The 17,524-nt window shown below is 42.4% G+C and overlaps 2 long non-coding RNA genes across 2 annotated transcripts in view; one reads left to right on the plus strand and one right to left on the minus strand.

Moving 5' to 3' along the window:
• Window positions 1–8,928, plus strand: part of LOC116696991 (uncharacterized) — a 16,350-nt gene extending 7,422 nt beyond the window's left edge. Inside the window, exon 3 of the long non-coding RNA XR_004333877.1 lies at window positions 8,836–8,928. This is a non-coding gene — a long non-coding RNA (uncharacterized LOC116696991). The remainder of the gene's footprint in view (window positions 1–8,835) is intronic.
• The window catches only part of LOC116696992 (uncharacterized), a 16,350-nt gene extending 4,354 nt beyond the window's left edge, over window positions 1–11,996 (minus strand). The window contains exons 1-2 of the long non-coding RNA XR_004333879.1: window positions 11,987–11,996; window positions 9,701–9,709 (exon numbers count right to left, since the gene is read on the minus strand). This is a non-coding gene — a long non-coding RNA (uncharacterized LOC116696992). The remainder of the gene's footprint in view (window positions 1–9,700; window positions 9,710–11,986) is intronic.
• Window positions 11,997–17,524: the final 5,528 nt, after the last annotated feature.

A 17,524-nucleotide genomic window follows, 5' to 3' on the forward strand; every position in this document is an offset into this window, starting at 1 on the left:
CGTAGGCTTTGCGCTGAGTTGCTGCCTCTGGTCCGGGTAAATAAGCCTATTTGTAAATGTCCATACCTCATGTACCAACAGCACCTTCGAGAGCACTATCATAAACCTAACCACGTCCAACAAACACCCCAATCACAACACACGGTTGGGCTATCCTAAGGTGGGAGCGCGAGGTTTGTTGGGAAGGTGGCTGTAGTCAGTGAGTTTGTAATTTCGCGTGGGAATTCGTCATTTAGCAGCTGCAGATGTACAGTAATGGGGATAGCCGTCTAGGAACACGGGAGGGAACTGCAGGAAGTCAGTGGGACAACTGGCTTGATGGAAACAACGAGTAGTCTTGGTTTAAGGTCGGTTGCCTGAAAAATGGCTTATGCATCGAACTGCGTTATGTGTCGGAGATTTCAACTGGCCATGGGGGGTCAGAGTCGGTGGAATCGCACAGTACAGAGCACAGAAGAATACAGAAATAAGCGTAAAGGCACGCCGGCAATCCACGTTCATCACTCGCTAGACTCTAGAGTGTATCTGCTCCACCGTCTAGCACACACAGTGTCAAAGCATACAACGCTAGATGTTCTGCGGGAAATTCTCAGCAACAACGCCAGACGGACCTAGTGTACGAGAGGTGGCTCTTAGAGCCAACACTGTACGAGATGAGGTGACGGGGGGCTGAGGACCGTGACCAAGACACAATTCTACAGGCAAAATGACGGGGAATGGAAGACTGAAGACGGGTTCCAAGCAATGTTTCCAATTCAAGGATTGTACAGTCATTTACCTCTGCGAAAAGAAAAGACCAGATACGTGGCAAATTGGATTGGCGCCATATATCAAAAATAGCTCATCACAAAAAAGTCCAGAAATGCGGTGCGTTGTAATATGTCGAGACACTGAACCAGACAACGAAAGCCAACAGCTGGACTGCCATATCGTCGTTGTACGTTATAAAATTGGTAAAGGCACACACGCTTTTGGGTGTGAAGGCTTTCTTCAAAGTTGCCAAAAGCACGGTTTTGTTTATTGGGGGTCTTATGAATTGTTTTCACAAGTATATTCACAGAAAGCTCATGACTAGAACCATCAAAACATTGTAACAAAAATTTGGGTTCACTTGGAAGACTCCTGAAAAACACACACACACACACACACACCATCCACAAAACACCACACATCACACACACAACACTCACAACACGAAACACACACACACACACATCACACACACACAGTCACAGTACACAAACACAAAACACTATTCCCACACTCGCAAAACCTTCATACACACTGTCTGTCTACTTCTCTCCATGATAAGTCTGCAGCCTCTCAGAAAAATCGGCAACCCATTCTCTTGTCTCTTTCTCTCGTCTCTCCTCTCGCCTCTCTCTGTTTAGGCACCACAAATCAATAAGAGTCTGTGCATTTTAAAAAGAGCAGCTGGAGGGTAAGCTGGATGGTGAAACTTGGCATTAGAATTATTATTTTAATATTCACTTGAGTTATTACCATTTGCGTCAAGGGACCCAAATGTTCTGAAAAATATTGTAATGTAATTTAGGACAGCAAGTACATGTTTGTGTATGCTTTCCGAGCCACCACATTAAGTCAATGTTCCGAAAACTCACAACCGATGTTGTCAGTTTTACCATACTGTTAATTTTGTCGTTTACTGGAAAGATTACTGTTCGTTCCACTTTGTATTTCCATCGTAAATTTGGGTCTAAATTTCATTTAGAATTGAGAATGGTATTAAAGTCTTAAATTTAACTGGTTAAATACCTGTAGCACCCTGGTTACATTCGTAGGGGGTTGGCATGTCGACGAGAGATTCTGAAGGGGGAAGGTATGGGATGAACAAACAGGACAAACATCAATAGTCTGTCACAAATGATACCAAGGAGAATGCTTAGTACCCTCTTATATTTCCCAGCCCATTTAAAATTTATATTTAAAAGAAGGTCCCAAATTCTTCCAGCAGGGAGGTGCTCCCTTGCATACTTCCATCTCCACTTCCACGTCCTCACGGCGAAGAGCACGCTCCTCGGTAAGGAAGGAGAGAATCACGTCCGACCGCCTCTCACTCAGCTCCCGCCCCACCGCCCCGCTTCGGAGATGTGCCCTCCACTGCTCCCGCCCGGCTGGCCGTCCCGTGCTTCGGACGAAGCCGGCGCCATTCCGCGCGCGGCTGCCCAGGTCATCAGGACGATGGACCTCATGTAGCTTGTATGTGGGGGTTTTAGAGAAGGTGGATGAAAGAGGAAGCATGGAAAAACGGACCCAAACAAAGAATATTGATTAAACTCTGGAAGGCAGGCAAAACTGGCTTTCTAGCTATTCCTGATAGACTCACTGCGAATCATGTATGAACTCCTTGCCAAATTCACGATACACTGGATTGCATTTGGGTCCATTCGAAGCTCATTGGAAAAGTCACTAACAAGATTATTAAATTTGCGAATCTTCACTAGTCATACCACTATTAATTGCTTGAAACCATGAGTATTTTGGTTATTTGTAGTAAATTGTTCATTTTAGTGTGTATAGGCACCAACGGACGCCCATTGGTACTTGGCCAATAAAAGATTTACCGTCATGTTTAATTATCTTTTTAAGTGGAAACTGAATATTATTCAGTGGGCATTGAACATCATTTGGGAAGGGTTGTAGTCCTTTTATTCACAGCGAGCCCTGATGTTAGTCACCGCAGATTGATTACTAAGTTACAAGTTCCCGGGTGCTAATAGCAGGTGGTTTCTACCAAATATCATAATGCCGCCAAACAAACGGACTTGTCGAGATGAAAGGACGAGTTATGTTTTCATCTACAGTATGACACAGGTTATATTTAGGAAATGCAGGATGATATGAATAACTAAAACTTGAAATAAAGAGTGTAAGTGAGATGTGTGAGTGGATGGAATGATTGTGCGATAATACTATAAAATAAAAAAATAAATTCAAGCCCTAGAACACAATCTCCTCAGTGAGTGAACAATCTGTGACCGATTAGTGAATTAATTTGGCTATCTACCCCTGTGATTCAAATTGCCATAAATGTTATGGGGTCTTTTCCTGACCCAAATGGACAAATACTCAAGCACTTGCTTCGTGCTAGGGAGTTAAAAAAAAATAATAAAAAAAAGTTTTGTTAAGTGGCTGTTATTAACATTTAGGGACGTCACCATCTTCTCAACAGCTAAAAGTCCAGCTCGCAAAGTCATTTTGGGAGTTAGTTTAATGAGGGGATCAAGGCGTGTTGTGGTAACGTGTGGAATGACAGAGACAATAGGTCGCTTCGTCGAGATGAGCCAGGGTCTGCGCAGAACGACTACCGGGCGACGGGCCGCCTTACACGTTAGCAGCCTGTTTGTTGCCGACTTGGCGGTCCCGATTAGTCTTTCTGATACCGATTCTGCTCATGCACATATGCACGTAGTTGCACTGAGTAAAATCTCCAGAGTTTAGCAATAGACCCGAGGCGGCCGCCAGTTCTGGGACTCGCGAGACGCAGTGTGCTTTCTCTTCACCGACTGCCAAGAGCCAGCGTACCACAGGTCGGACCCAGAGCATGCTGGGGAAAACGGCCGGCTTCTCAGCTGATTTAACACATCGATTGCGGTTTACAACTGTGACTTTTTATAAAACTTTTTATTGTTGTGGAAGTCGGGAGCGATTGTTAATAGCTGTATTTGCGCGTGATTTAAAGACTTATTTCGGTCCAGAAACATGGTGTGGAACCTGATAGTAAGTTTTAGAAGTACAAGAGACTAAATCTGATCTAGCATCCGGATACCTCCTCCAGTCCTGTTGTTCATTAAATCAGCAACAGTCGCATGTGGCACTTTTGACAGCTATCCTGTCATAATCAAAACCAATGGCAGACTGTTGTTACCGTAGCTGGTATGTGGGTCGGTATTATTTTATTAAATCGATTGCATCCACAGTGTTTTCATCCTTCCTGCCGCCTGAGGACTGGAATCGGCTGAGTAAGTGTACCGAACACTTTCCGCCTCAGCCTATTTTATATCTCACCGCAACCAGGTGCTGCCGATCGCCGGTGATCGATTCTGCGCAGACCTGGCTCATCTCGAACGAGCCTATTGTCTCTGTCATTCACATTACCACACACGCTCTTGACCCTCAATTAAAACTCCCAAACTGACTTTGCGACGAATTGGTTAGCTGTTGGAAGATGTGACGTCCCTTAAATGTTAATACCAGCCACTTAACAAAACTTTTTTTTTTATTATTTTTTTTTAACTCCGCTAAGAAGGCTTGATTTGTCCATTTGGGTCAGAAAAGACCCCATTACATTTTATGGCAGATTTGAATCACAGGGGTAGATAGCCAAATTAATTCACTTAATCGGTCAAAGGAGTTGTTCACTCACTGAGGCAGATTTGTGTTCTAGGGCTTTGAATTTATTTTTTTATTTTATAGTATTATTCATCATTCCCATTCTCACATCTCACTTACTATTTATTTTAGTTTTAGTTATTCATCATTCTCATTTCCTAATATATAACTGTTCATACTGTATACAATAACATACAGTCCCTGACAAAAGTCTTGTCGCTTATCTATTTTGTAGAAACACCTGCTCAGTATGATCGTACTCTACAAAAAAGAAGAAAGCAAAAAAAACAAAACACTACACTGCATGTAGCACGCAAAAGAAAAAAAAAAGGGAAAAAATGATGCATTCAAGGTTATCTGTAACTCATGGTTTCACAACTTTCCTACCATGAAACGCCCTGGAGCGACCCACGTGAGCCATACAGGATCGTTGTACGCCCAGTTACAGTTTTGACGTCTCACACACACATAAACAACTATGTGACCCCGTCATGTGTACAGGACGGCGGGTGGGTGATGGACAGAGAGAAATAGAAAAACAGCAATAGGCAATGTAAAGTAATTTGAAAACAGAAATAGGCATTGTAAAGTAATGAAATCAATAGGCAGTAAAGTAAGTAGAAATTGTAATCAAAACATACCACACCAGTGTGTACTTCTACAGGTTATGTTTATTAAATGACGCCCAAATATGTTGCCAGGACTATAAAATGCTGTATCAGCTAGCGCTAGTAACATCAATGGAAGTTAGGGCTAGTTAACGCTAACGCTAGCTAGAAGGGTGTCATGACTTTGCCTGGAAAGTGCCACGGTGTGAGTCCGGACTTGAAGTCGAAACTTGGAGGCTAAAATTTATTGTCTTCGGGACCGCAGGCATTAGACAGTTGTGCTAAACATGCTAAAACAAAGCTCGAGTTACGACATATAAACTAGCACAAAAAGCAGAAAATTAAGAAGAATAATGAAAGATACAAGTAAATTAAATTGTAAAATTTAGAAAGAAAAGTAAATTACTCATTATGAAAACTCCCTTCTCCAAAGTCAAATCCGGACAATCGGATGTCAGAGATGTTATCTGAATCATCAAACGAGAGGAGGAGACATCATCAAATCATATTGGAGCCCATGGAATATTTGATGCTGGAGCCAGTTTGTATTCTTTTCCCCATGGCTGTCCTAATTAGTTTACTAATTACGCCTGTATATACCATTGGCCCAATGACGGTTCTAGTACCAAAATGTTGCCATTAATTTACTTGCAACTTTAGACAGTGTGCGGGAGTTTCTTTTACTTTTGACCTAACAGTCAGTTAGCACTGTTAATGTAATAGATGTATTTTTATGTGCTAGTTAGTTTGACAGCCCTAACGTCTTACTTTTTACTGGAGTCTTCAGGAGTCTGAGTTAGCATGGCAACCTGTGCTAATACACTAACTTCAGATCTTTAACACACTTAGGGCTCTTGAAATTCTGATGGGTTATTTAAAATTCTAGGCAGCATAATGAAACACATGAGTATTCCATTTGCACTGTTCAGTTGGGACGGTGGGGCTAACCTTAACCACATTGGTTTTCTAGGAGCAAATGTGCTAATGTAAAAGACAAGGTTAACAAAACAAAAGTAATACACTTGGGTGAGTCATCAATCATTGATTAGACTTCGTGTATCAATGTTAAATGTGGACCTGTTCTTAATAACACTGTCTAAATAAAACAAAAGTGTAAAAACACATTTCCACTCCGATGGCACTGCTGATAACTTAGGGCCATGTCTTGCCCAAAGGACATTTTGACATGGGTCTTGCAGGGCCAGGGATCAAACCACAACCTTCAATGGGAGGCAACCGCCCTACCAATATTATTATTATTTGCAAAGGAAAATACTATTTAAAAAAAACACATAATCAAAGGGTAGAAACCTCACTTTTGGTGGGTTGGGGGGGCGGCGGGGGTAGTGAACGGAAAGCACAGAAGGGGAGCAGGTGGAGGGGGCAAGCTAAAGTTCTTGTTTTGTATGAAAATACTTCTAACAGCAACAGCAAGTAATGACACCAACATCTCTTAGAGCACCTTTAAGCACTAAATGAATTATCTGCCAACTATATTTGGCGAGAATTGTTTGTAACATTGTCAGGACCGACTCAGCAAATATGAATATCTAAAATGCATGACCCTAACAACATTGGGAGGGGCCTTTAACACTAGTTGGTTAAAGTGCGGATTCCATAAACTACTAGCCCATCTGTTTCAATACAACTATATCATGGCCTAGTAAAATGTAAATTATGTAATAGCAGGCCTACATTCACATTCTGAAAACTATGGTATGGAAATTAATCAACATAAATCATAAAAAACAAATTACACCTAAAGTATCGTTTATGAAAATGTATAAACCAACTGTCACTGACTAAATGTTGGGTTCTGCATGTGTGGTGTTAAAGGGCTGTTAAACTGTTCTTCATTGATGTTCATCATTTTGCGATTAATTCAGAACTTAAGACGCACGGGAAAATGTTAACAACAGTCAGTCTGGAACAGACAATGTGTGGGTCTCGGCTAGGATGATGGAATCTGGCTGGCGGTATTCCATTAAACTCTGCCCTTAATGCAACGTTAAGATAGAAATAACTATTTAACTTCATCTATCAATACAGTCAAATGTAGCTACAAGTAAGTAATCGTATCGACCTGGGAGGTCACATTTGAAGGAAGAGAGGGGAGAGGACAGATAACAGTACCAATGAGGTCAGTGGCTTTGGCTGAGAAGAGAAGCCGCATCAGTAGCATTTATTGAGGTTTTGATGTTGAACAGTCCCGGGAATTTTTCTCGCCGTCCACCAGAGAGGGAAGTCACTGACACGTTAGACAATGATCACATCCTCTGAGGTGACCTGGCAAAGGAGAGGACGAACGCCAGTACCCTCGGAGAGAGAAAAGATCCATCTTGAAAATCGTCAAAACACGTACGCACATTGCTAAGCCGTGGCCACACAGCAGTCACGCCAGCTCATCTATAATTCTCATGTGTCGAGTTTGCTTTAAGCTGCTGCTGCTGAGGTCCGTACTCAAAGAAGCTATAGAAACTGAGCGAGGGCAGCATTATTAAAAGGTCATGTTAAAGGTCATCTCCATTGTGTATTGTCCAATTGTTGGGCTTTGATTTGTCTCATTTTGCAATGCATATTGGTGCTGTTCAACTAGCAAATTACAGAGATCAGTATTGACTTTGGCACTATAGGTCAAATAATTATAAGAATTGTATCCTTGTGGTATATTCTAAAAAAAGTTTTGCTCTACACACGTTATCTTCTTTTGATGTAATTAAACAAATGATTAATCAGACTTATAAACAAATAACTTTGCAAATTGTATGTGCTATGTTTAATTATTATCAATCATTTATCCAGGCAAAAAGTAGGTATAGCCTTCTTTAGCCTTATTTCTGTCCGCCGACAAAAGAAAAATTTCTCACATTAAACTGTGCTACGTGCAACCACTCCACACCTGGAACATAAACACAAATCACTTTGCGGGAGTGGAGATTTGGAGCTACACTTTGCAAAGATATTTGGGAATAAGGAGGCGTACTCCTCCCTACCCCCCCTTATTCTCCCATTGATATAGACTGGATATCAGTTAACTAGAAAGGGCCTTGGAGAGTGCAGACTCTGCAAAGGCCTGGCCTATATGCAATGTTAAGACAAGTGAAAAATAATTTGTGTATCACCCCGTGAAGTTTCATGCCGTTTGGCCTTGTCCATGATACAAAACTTCTACCAAGGGCCATAAAAAATTGAGTTTGTAGTTCTATAATTCTGCTCATCAAACCAAAAATATACTAAACCAAATACAGCCTAAGCTAAGGGTAACTGTGACACCCCATTCATTCCCAATGATCTTTGAAGACTAGACCATTGTGCTTTCTATGTCCTTCATTCTTTAAAGGTCACATGGATGGGCACACGGATAGCTCGCGTTGGTGGAGGGGGGTGCACATGTATGAGGTTTACTCTTCGACCAGACGCCCTGGTGGGTCCGGCTGGGGCCCTTGCTGCATGTCACCCACCTCTCCTCCCCTTTCATGTTCTTTACACTGTCATATCAATTAAAGGCCTAAAAAACTGCCCAAAAAATAATCTTTAAACAAAAAAATAAATAAATAAAAAAGGTCCATGGCTCGAAAATGCACTTAATTAGGTTGTTTTAATATTCACCATATGTGTTCCCCCAGTCAGCCTATGGTCCCCCAAGTGCTAGAAATGGCAATCGGTGTAAGCGAGCCCTGGGGTATTCTTGCCTTTGAGAAGAGGGGGGAAAATGCAAAGCGGAGTGGGGCAATCGGGCATCTTGCCCCTATGGAGGTCATAAGTGGCAAGGTACCTCCCCTTTCCATGGTTTCCCTCTCAGAGGATTTGCCCACCATGAGAGGCGGGACATCATGGCTTTCAAACGAGCAAACGTGCAGTGGTCACGGCCCAGTATTAGGGAACATTAAGGTCTATGTAAAAGAGGACTGAATACAGTAGTAGGGGAACACTAGGCTATATAAAAACATTTCAAAGGCACATTTCATGGGACTGAGGGAAAATACTGTGTCTGCAATATTAGTTTGACATGTGAGGTCAGGAGGTCATGGTACGGTCTTAAGGAATCCATGTCTTATGTTAATGGTTGCCAGGGAAGGAAACAGTGATTTGGACAATTAGAAATGTATCAATAGATTAAGAGAGAAGCTTTATATGTCTGTTCAGTATTGGTGTGTTTTTCTTTTCCCTTTGGCCTTGGTCAACTGTTCTTTGACATGAATGATTTATACGTTTGTACAGACAGGTTTGTGCATTGACCTCTCCTTGCTGGGTCAACTCATTCACTCTAAAAGGGAGGTTCATGTTATTTTCACTTTACAAAACAGAAAGTGTTTTCTTAGGACCATGTAGATGCATGCGCTTGGATTTTAGACAGCGCCCCCAGCTGTGCCTGCCTCAGAGACAGACAAAAAGCAGGGTTTAGAATTCCTTTGCTGTGGATTTATGTGCACACAGGGTTTGTCCGGCTAGAGGCACTTACTCAGGCACAGCGCTTAACAAGCTTTGGCTTCACCTGCCCTTTTGCTTTTGTTGTGAATCACACGAGCCCTGACTTGTTCATGCGAACCCCGTTTACGTCTTGTCTTTGGTGTTAAGGGATTGTACTCCAGTTACCCAGCGCTTTTCACCAGTCAAAAGTGAAAGGTAAAAGTTTTTAGTAAACCAAGTCAAATAAACAAGATCATGTCAAAAAGTTCTTACCATCACTTTGAGGTTATAGAAATACTGGATCCCTAACACTTCCTGAGGTACAGGACCTCTATCTGCTTTCATTTCCGGTCCAGTTGATGCAGGATGCTAGTATACACACTATATTGTCTTCCACAAGTCATCAGATTGCTGTGCTGACTCAGCTTTACAAGACTGTCCTCTTGAATTTAGTGGAGGACAGGTCCTGGTAATGATGAGACATACATTACAAGGTCTGTCTGGTCTCTAAACTACATTTAGTCAAAAAAACACATGAAATGCGAAGAGATAGGAAGAAAAAAAGTTCAAAAGAAAGCTCTGTGAAACAGGAGTTATTCCCCAAAATGGATGTCTGCAAAAAAAAGATAGCCAATCAAATTGTTTGTGTTGATTTGTACGTGAAAATCAAGAAAGAAAAAGAAAAGAATATGGAGGAGAATCTGGTTGGGGAAACGTGGACCAGCTGATTGCTGTCGGGCCAGAGAGAGTTGGGAAGTACATAAATAATGTAACGAACACAGGTAGATGCCTGCTGGTGTTGTGCACAAGGAGGACATCGTTTGTACTGCCATTTCCCTCGCCATTTATCTGGCGCTCCCATGGCTTTAGATTCAATCCCCGCTGCAAGTCCCCGGCCAGTCAAGCATTTCACACTACAGGAAAGGACTCGCAGACAGTCAGATATTTTATTATAAAATCTCAGCCGTCTGAAAAACATTCTTGTTAACTGAAATAAAAAGAAAACACAGGCATTATAAAAAATACACAACTAACTTAAACGTATTGTTCTGTCTGCAAAACTAACTAAAAAAAATGATATAGTAAATGTCCTAGATTTTTGTCTTTGCAGTATTCATGAGCAAATATTCTTTCATCGTTGACATTTCGCTTCTGACTGAGAAACCAGGAATTCTACAGTCTGGTCAAATTTGCACACAGCATAGTCCATGCCCCTTGCCTGGAATCACGGTGGTACTGAGAGTCGTAAGCAAGCAATACATCATTCAGAAAGTTGGAAAAATAAGGACCAAGATACTCCTGCTACTACCAGAAGCTACTGAAAACATGGTTAAAAAACAGTTGTTGATGCAAGGATGACAAAAAAGTGTGCGTTTTGGGGTTGTGCTGCCCGATGTAAGAAAAAGTGGTAGGGTTTTTATCAATTCCTTCAGAAAAAAAATTAAATTTATCCAGTTAAATCAGTGGGTTTGAGGAGGGTTCAAGAGAGTGTACATCGTAAAAAGTACGTGCTACAGAGAAGTAGCAAGATGCCTGGTAGAGTACCACTTCTTTTAACGAGGGCCAGACGGGAACCAACCCCCTCATCGTGTTGGGGGGAAACATTTTTCCAAAGGTAATGTATGAAATGGTTGGTTTGGTTGCTCTTTGAGTAACTTAGCAAACGTTATGGATAGCCTGCTAGCTAACGTAGCTCTAGTTTTGCCAGTGCTATGCTAGGCTAGAGTTTAGCCCATATGTAAATGGAATCTTGCCCTCTAGAGTCTTTTCAGGAAAGAGGGTCCACGAACATGCAATGGAAATTTAGAACTTTATTGCGGTAGAATTTTCTAGAGTGTATTTATTTATATTTAACAAAAAGCAATGACACCATATAAATGTTTGAGCGTGGTTATTGTATAATCCCCACTTCAATAAGCATTAAACTATTTTAGGATCCAACACTATCATAGCTGATAGCTGAGAACTAGGCTGCACGTATTACTTGGCTCTATTTATACCCAGGACAAGGTCAGGTGAAATGTGAAAGGTTAAGGGCAAAAGGAGATGCTGTAAAACCACGAAAGCTTGCAGTCTTTTTTTAAGTGGTTGCAAGCAAATAAATGAGACTGTTTGTTAGATGAAAAAAAGACTGCAAGATTTTCCTAAAACTGCTCCCCCTTTTGTGCTAAGTATGCTGTTCTATTGAAGCTACTGTGTTCTGTGACAGTTTTAAAGGATTGATGAAACGGAAAGAAAAAAATGCTCTACTCCATTAAAAGGAAAATAATGTAGCTAACACCAGAGGGGACATTTTCATAATTAAGGACCAGACCCAGGGGCTAACCAAAAACATCATTTTTTTATTGTAAAGCGTCCTTTGTTAGGCCTAACTCTCCAGTTCCAAATTGAAGTGGTAAACATTGGTAAAAAAAGTCAATTAAGAGCCAAAGCTTAAATGGTCTAGTGTCTTTGTTTATCGAGGCAGGTGTCCGGATCCGGAACCACCCTGAATTTGCTCTCTTGCAAAACCAGGGGACCTGAGGAACGAAAAGGAAAAAACTAACAAAAAATAAACAACAGTGTTGTTAACTGAAATTAAAATAAAAACAAGGCAGTACACAAAAAAATCAAACAAGTCTGTTTGCAAATTAACCTTAAATAAATAAATGATAGAGTAAATGGCCTTCGTTTCAGTATTTGTCAGGTGACTATTTCATAGGAGCAAGTAATGGTACATCTTTCGACCGTGTCCCAGTTCCGTAGCCTGTTAGTTTACAAATGAGGAAACCCAGAAATTTCTGACCTTCCATGTCAAATTAAAACACAAAACATGTCTGTGCCCGGTCGCCTGCATAAAGGGCGCCTTGGGGTACCGACAGTTGGAAGAAGGGGCAGAGACCAATTTGATTATGGATGTGTCAGATAAAAGCAAGTGCCTTGCAGTGGAGGGGGTAAACATCTGAGGCACAAGTTATTACAGGGAAATACCTTTAAAAGGACACTCCTGCAAACAATGCAGAGTCTGCAGTCTATGCCGGAACACACATGCACATAGAAACTAAGAACACAAAGTGAGATGCACACAGAACCTTCTGCACAGAAAACTCAGGCCTGAATGTCGTGCTATCATTTTCTTTTCTCGGTTGTAACCATATCTAGTAGAGAAGAAACGTAAGATTTATGGTGTCAGACAGTAATACTCAAATGAAAAATATTCATCACAATATATGAGGTGTGACACCCACACAAACTGACGTTTCTAAGCATATCAGCCTCCTCCTCCTCTCTCCCTCCCCCTAAGCTTCTACCTCGCCATCATCTCCCTACCACGCTCTAGACGCCCCCTCCTCGCCTATCTACTCTCTCACTCATTCCCCCCCCGCCCCCTCCTATCTCCTCTCCCCTACTCCATCCCCGCTCCTCTCTCCCCGCCACCGCCCTCCGCTAGCTCCTCCCTCCTCCCTTCCACCCTCTCTCTCCCCTCCCTCTATCGAATCCCCTATCCCTACCTCCTCCCACGTGTTCTCCCCCACTTTCCTCTCTCCTCCTCCTACCCCTCTCTGCTCCTCTCCACTCGCCTATCTCCTCGTCTCCCCCTCCTCAGTCACCTTCCTCACACCCCCCCTCTCTCCGCCCCGCTCCTACTCGCCTCATGTCTCTCCCCTCTCTAGCCCCATCTCCTCCTCTCGACTCCGCTTCATTATCTCCCTCTAGCAGATCTCCGCCTCTCCCACCTCCCCCTCCCCTCGCTATATCTCCTCGTCTCTCATCTTTCTCACCCCTCCGCTCCCACCCTCTCCTCTCTCCCTTCTCCGTCCCCTCTCCTCTCTCTCGCTCTCCCCCCCCCCCATCCGCTTATCCCTCTCGACCTCGCCTCTCTATCTCTCCCTATCCTCTGCTCCGATCCTCACCAGCAGGCCTCTCCTCCTCTACTCCTCCTCATCCCCCTCCTCTACATCTCTCCTCAATCTCTCCTCTATCCCCTCCTCTCCTCTCTCTTCTCCCTATCTCTCCTCTCCTCCTCTCATCTAGCATCTCCCTCTCTATCCCTCCCCATCTCCTTCTCTATAATATTCAAAACCATATATGACTCAAATCACCACTTCTAGTATTTTAAAACTAACAGCGCTCTCTAACATGCGAGGAACACCAAAATAGTGGCTTAATATGGGAGTTACACACTGTTTTTTTTTTGTGAGTGCTGATGGACTTCAAAAAATGTTGCTACTTATCGAACCAAAGTTCAAAAAACATGTCGTGTATTTCTTCTTTAGCCTGTCTGGGCCTATTAGGTTTTTTCCCGGAACACGTCAACTTACTCTTAGACTTTGGACGGATTTATTTTGGATTGTGTGAACTGTATTGCACCGCTTAATTCTCAGAAAGAAGGGTTATCTCCTAAGAAGACAACTTCTTTGTACTTGATGACACAGTAAAATGTTGTTCTGGGGGGGAATTCTAGATTGTTAATTTGTATGAATTGATACTATAAATAAAATTGAAGTGAATTGAACTTGTTGGTATATTATTATATTCATTTCATATTATTGCTATCGTATTTTTTCTGTAAGAGAAATATGTCCATCTTAATAAATGTCTATTATCCTTGTATATAGATTTTATACTTACTTTGTCAGTGTCATTCCCCCATTAATGCGTACACAAAGAAGTTTTAACACATTACTAGGTAAGAGTGGTGTTTTTTTTTTCGCAAAAGTGAGCTGTCTATTTCAAACATTTAATGAAAGAACACTCAATAAAAAAGATCTCACTAGATGAGCAAGAGGCACAGAATGTAAATCAAACATACTATGACTGGATTATCTTGAAAACGTGTTAGTGCTGTATATAGTTCATCTGCAGTATCGAATCGCAAGTTTTGTCTGTGTTTTTGACTACACACATGCAGTGGTACATTTTCACACTGCAGTTTCATGTGGCGGAATTACGGTCCTTCAACGTTGGGTCTGCTTGCAAATGCAAATGACGACATCATCTGACTTGTTTTCATTTCTTCTAAAGGATTTTTCCGGGAAAGGTGTGTTTCAACACAACACTTTAGTTGGTGTAACAAATTAGGATATCTTTTTCCTCCCTGACAAATGACAATGACAAAGCAGACTCTGTCCAAATAACAAAGTTGCACTAGGTAACAATTGGTCACTACTGTGTGTTTTTGTAACCTGCATCACAATACTGGTGGGCCCTTTTCAGATCCATGTGTATTAAGCACGTGCGTTTAAACAAGGTTTGTTAACTCATTCTATTGCTGTGTCCTTTGTGCTAAGTTACCCCATTTAAGGGGGGATGTGGGAGAGGTTCTTGGTATACGTACTGCATGATGTTGCTGCATTGATAAAGACCCTGTGGATGTTGCTTGCCAGTCACCCTTCCCTCTTCTTTAAACCACTCGAAAGGTGGTGCTGGGATGAGCAAACAGTTGCTTGAGCAGATTTCAATTTGTGCTGGTGGAAATGGCAACAGCGTGTATAGGTCTGGGAGAGAATTGTCAACATTAGTTAGTCTTGCTATCCGTATTGGAGTTGTGGTAGTCTACAGCATCCTCTGATTGTGTTGTGTGGTCATGCTGTCCACTGACTAAAATGAGCTGCATGGGCGGATTCTCTCAGCTCTGCACAAGGCTGGTTGTTGCCTGGGATCGATAACCTGGGACTTCCATTCCTTTTTCCCCTCTGTCTGCGTTCAGGGCCTGAAGTTAACTTTGTTTGAGAAGACAGGGTTGGGGACCGGGTAGGTGTAGATGTGGACCTTCCCATGCCTGTTGGTTTTGCCTCATAGAGGTTGAAAAACCAGGAATTGCATGAGAGTTGTTCCGTAACAGCATCACATATTTCCAACTGCGTGCTTTCAACGGAGTCAGTGCCTGTGACCGCAGCGTCGTCTCCGGAAGCCACAGTCTTTGATAGTTGCAACTTATGTGTGAATGAAGGTGGATTTTTGATGACTTGATGGTCTTAATTCAATTTTAAGTTTTTAGTTCGATTAGAAAAGGACTTTGCCTTTGCTTGTTTCTGAGCAGTAACACGACAGTCCTTGCCGTACATTGTGCTCTGTACTGCTGTCATAAATCAGCAACTCACGAACCTTGTGTGTGTTAGGTGCTGATTCAGACCAAGGAGTCAGTGTGTCACGTTGGTCGCCATTTCACTTTAAACTGTAACGTCTTTTACTTTCTTTGACTCGTCATCTTTTCGTCGGTTGGCTGTTCAGTTGACCACTTTACCCAGGTAATGTGCCGCCCACATTTCAGCTCAAATCCCAACAACAAATTGCGGCGGACTCATTTGAAAGGTAAAAAAACAGTTGCATTAACAACAAAATTAATTATATAATACTTATTTCAGACCCGGGGGTCCATGCCAAGGGGAAATATACAAAACAAAATCCAAAAAACAGAAGCCTTACCACAATGTCCAGGTCTAAGATACAGCTATTTTCGCCAACGGTTCCACCGTCTGGAGGAGAATCTGACAGAACTGCATCAGGGTTAGGGCTAAAAACAGTGACAATGTCATTTTTTGACTCAGATAACACACATAAATCTAAAATCAGGTAGTAAAAACAGCAGACCAAGTAGGTACCACAATGTCGACAAACATAGTTGCTTGCACGGAGTTTCATTGGGCTGTTAGCAGCAACGTCTGCTGCATTATACAGCCACTAGACTTTTCTAAGCGCCTACTTATAACAACACCATAGGTAGGCCGTACACAAAGGTACAACGCTCTAAAGAGGTGAGATTTTAACAGGAGTACAGAGCATTAGTGCTGAACTTACGACACAGGCCTGTAGCCTTGAGTCATAAGCTTCCAACGCGCCTATAGATATCCTATTTCATCACGAAAGGTCAGTTTGCAAAACATGGCCAAATATGTTAATCTCACTGAACACCATAAGTGCATGCCAGACAGATAGAAGTCAGGAAAGGTGCCTGTTTCTGGGCTCTGTAATGAGTCTTACTCTTTGTAGCATTATATTTATATTCAAATATAGCAAACCATACTATGGCTACTATCAGAAGCTGTTGAGACCAGCCCAATAGGGGCTAAAGATAACAAATCATCTGGCTATTTTGGGTGATTAAATAGCTAAGTCACCAACCCTACCAGCGTACACATGCATTAAAATCAAAGAAAATCATCAGATATATAAATAAAAATAAAAGGATTACAGAATTCCTCCTTGTGAACACCACTGGGCATTGGAAGGGGAAAAGATGATTGCATCCCCACATCTCACCCAATCGTCTGATGCGAGTACCAATACACCAAGATTCTAATTCTAAAACCAGGGACACCACTTCTTAGACCATTTAAAAATAATTTTCTGATTAAACCACGATCAGAATTTTGAAGCATAAGTGAAGCCAAGAACATTGTGGAATTCTGCTAGTATATTAAATCTAAAATTTCTTTATATGTTAAAAACATACAGAAATCAGGGACATGCTTCCCATTTAAAACCAAATTGGTTATCACATAGACAGGTCATCCTCTGCTCACGTTCGAGTGAGCTCGTTGTGTGGGGTTTACGTCGGACACGTATTATAATGACCCACGACTTTTGCGGCATTCTTCAACAACAACGCTCACACTGTGGTTCGTAGTTGTGATCGTGGCGAGTGTTGCGGAATGAGCAGGAGCTCCTGTTGTTGCAGCGGAGCACCTCCACACCCACCCTGCGTGAGGTCGCGGACGACCTCGGGGTCCAGAACGAGACGATAATCATAAGGGGACACGTTGTGACTCCTGTGATCATGGCCTGGAGCCAGCCCCGGCGCACATTCTGCGTGGGTGCCAGGCACGTACTAGGGTCGCAGTCCGATGTGCGGGCGTTTCCACCGCTGTCCCTCTGCGATCAATGGTCGCAACAATTTGCCCAAGTTCTCACTTTCTGCACTGTATTCCAATGACGGTCCTCGAGCCAGAGGACTCTTTGCCTCAGATGACTCCCACGTGGCTAAGAAAGCAAAAGCGTCCATATTGCGCAACCGACAGGTGGGCAGTTCGTCCAAATAATGTGAAACAAACTGCGGAAATACTTTCGCCGCACTCATTCAGGAACCTCAGACAGGCTATATTATCACAGCCTTCTGTGGGCCTTTCGTGCCACGATGACAGCGTAGCGTGGTATTGGGCATACATCAAACA

The sequence above is a fragment of the Etheostoma spectabile genome, chromosome 10 (genome assembly GCF_008692095.1).
Source record: "Etheostoma spectabile isolate EspeVRDwgs_2016 chromosome 10, UIUC_Espe_1.0, whole genome shotgun sequence".
NCBI lineage: Eukaryota > Metazoa > Chordata > Actinopteri > Perciformes > Percidae > Etheostoma > Etheostoma spectabile.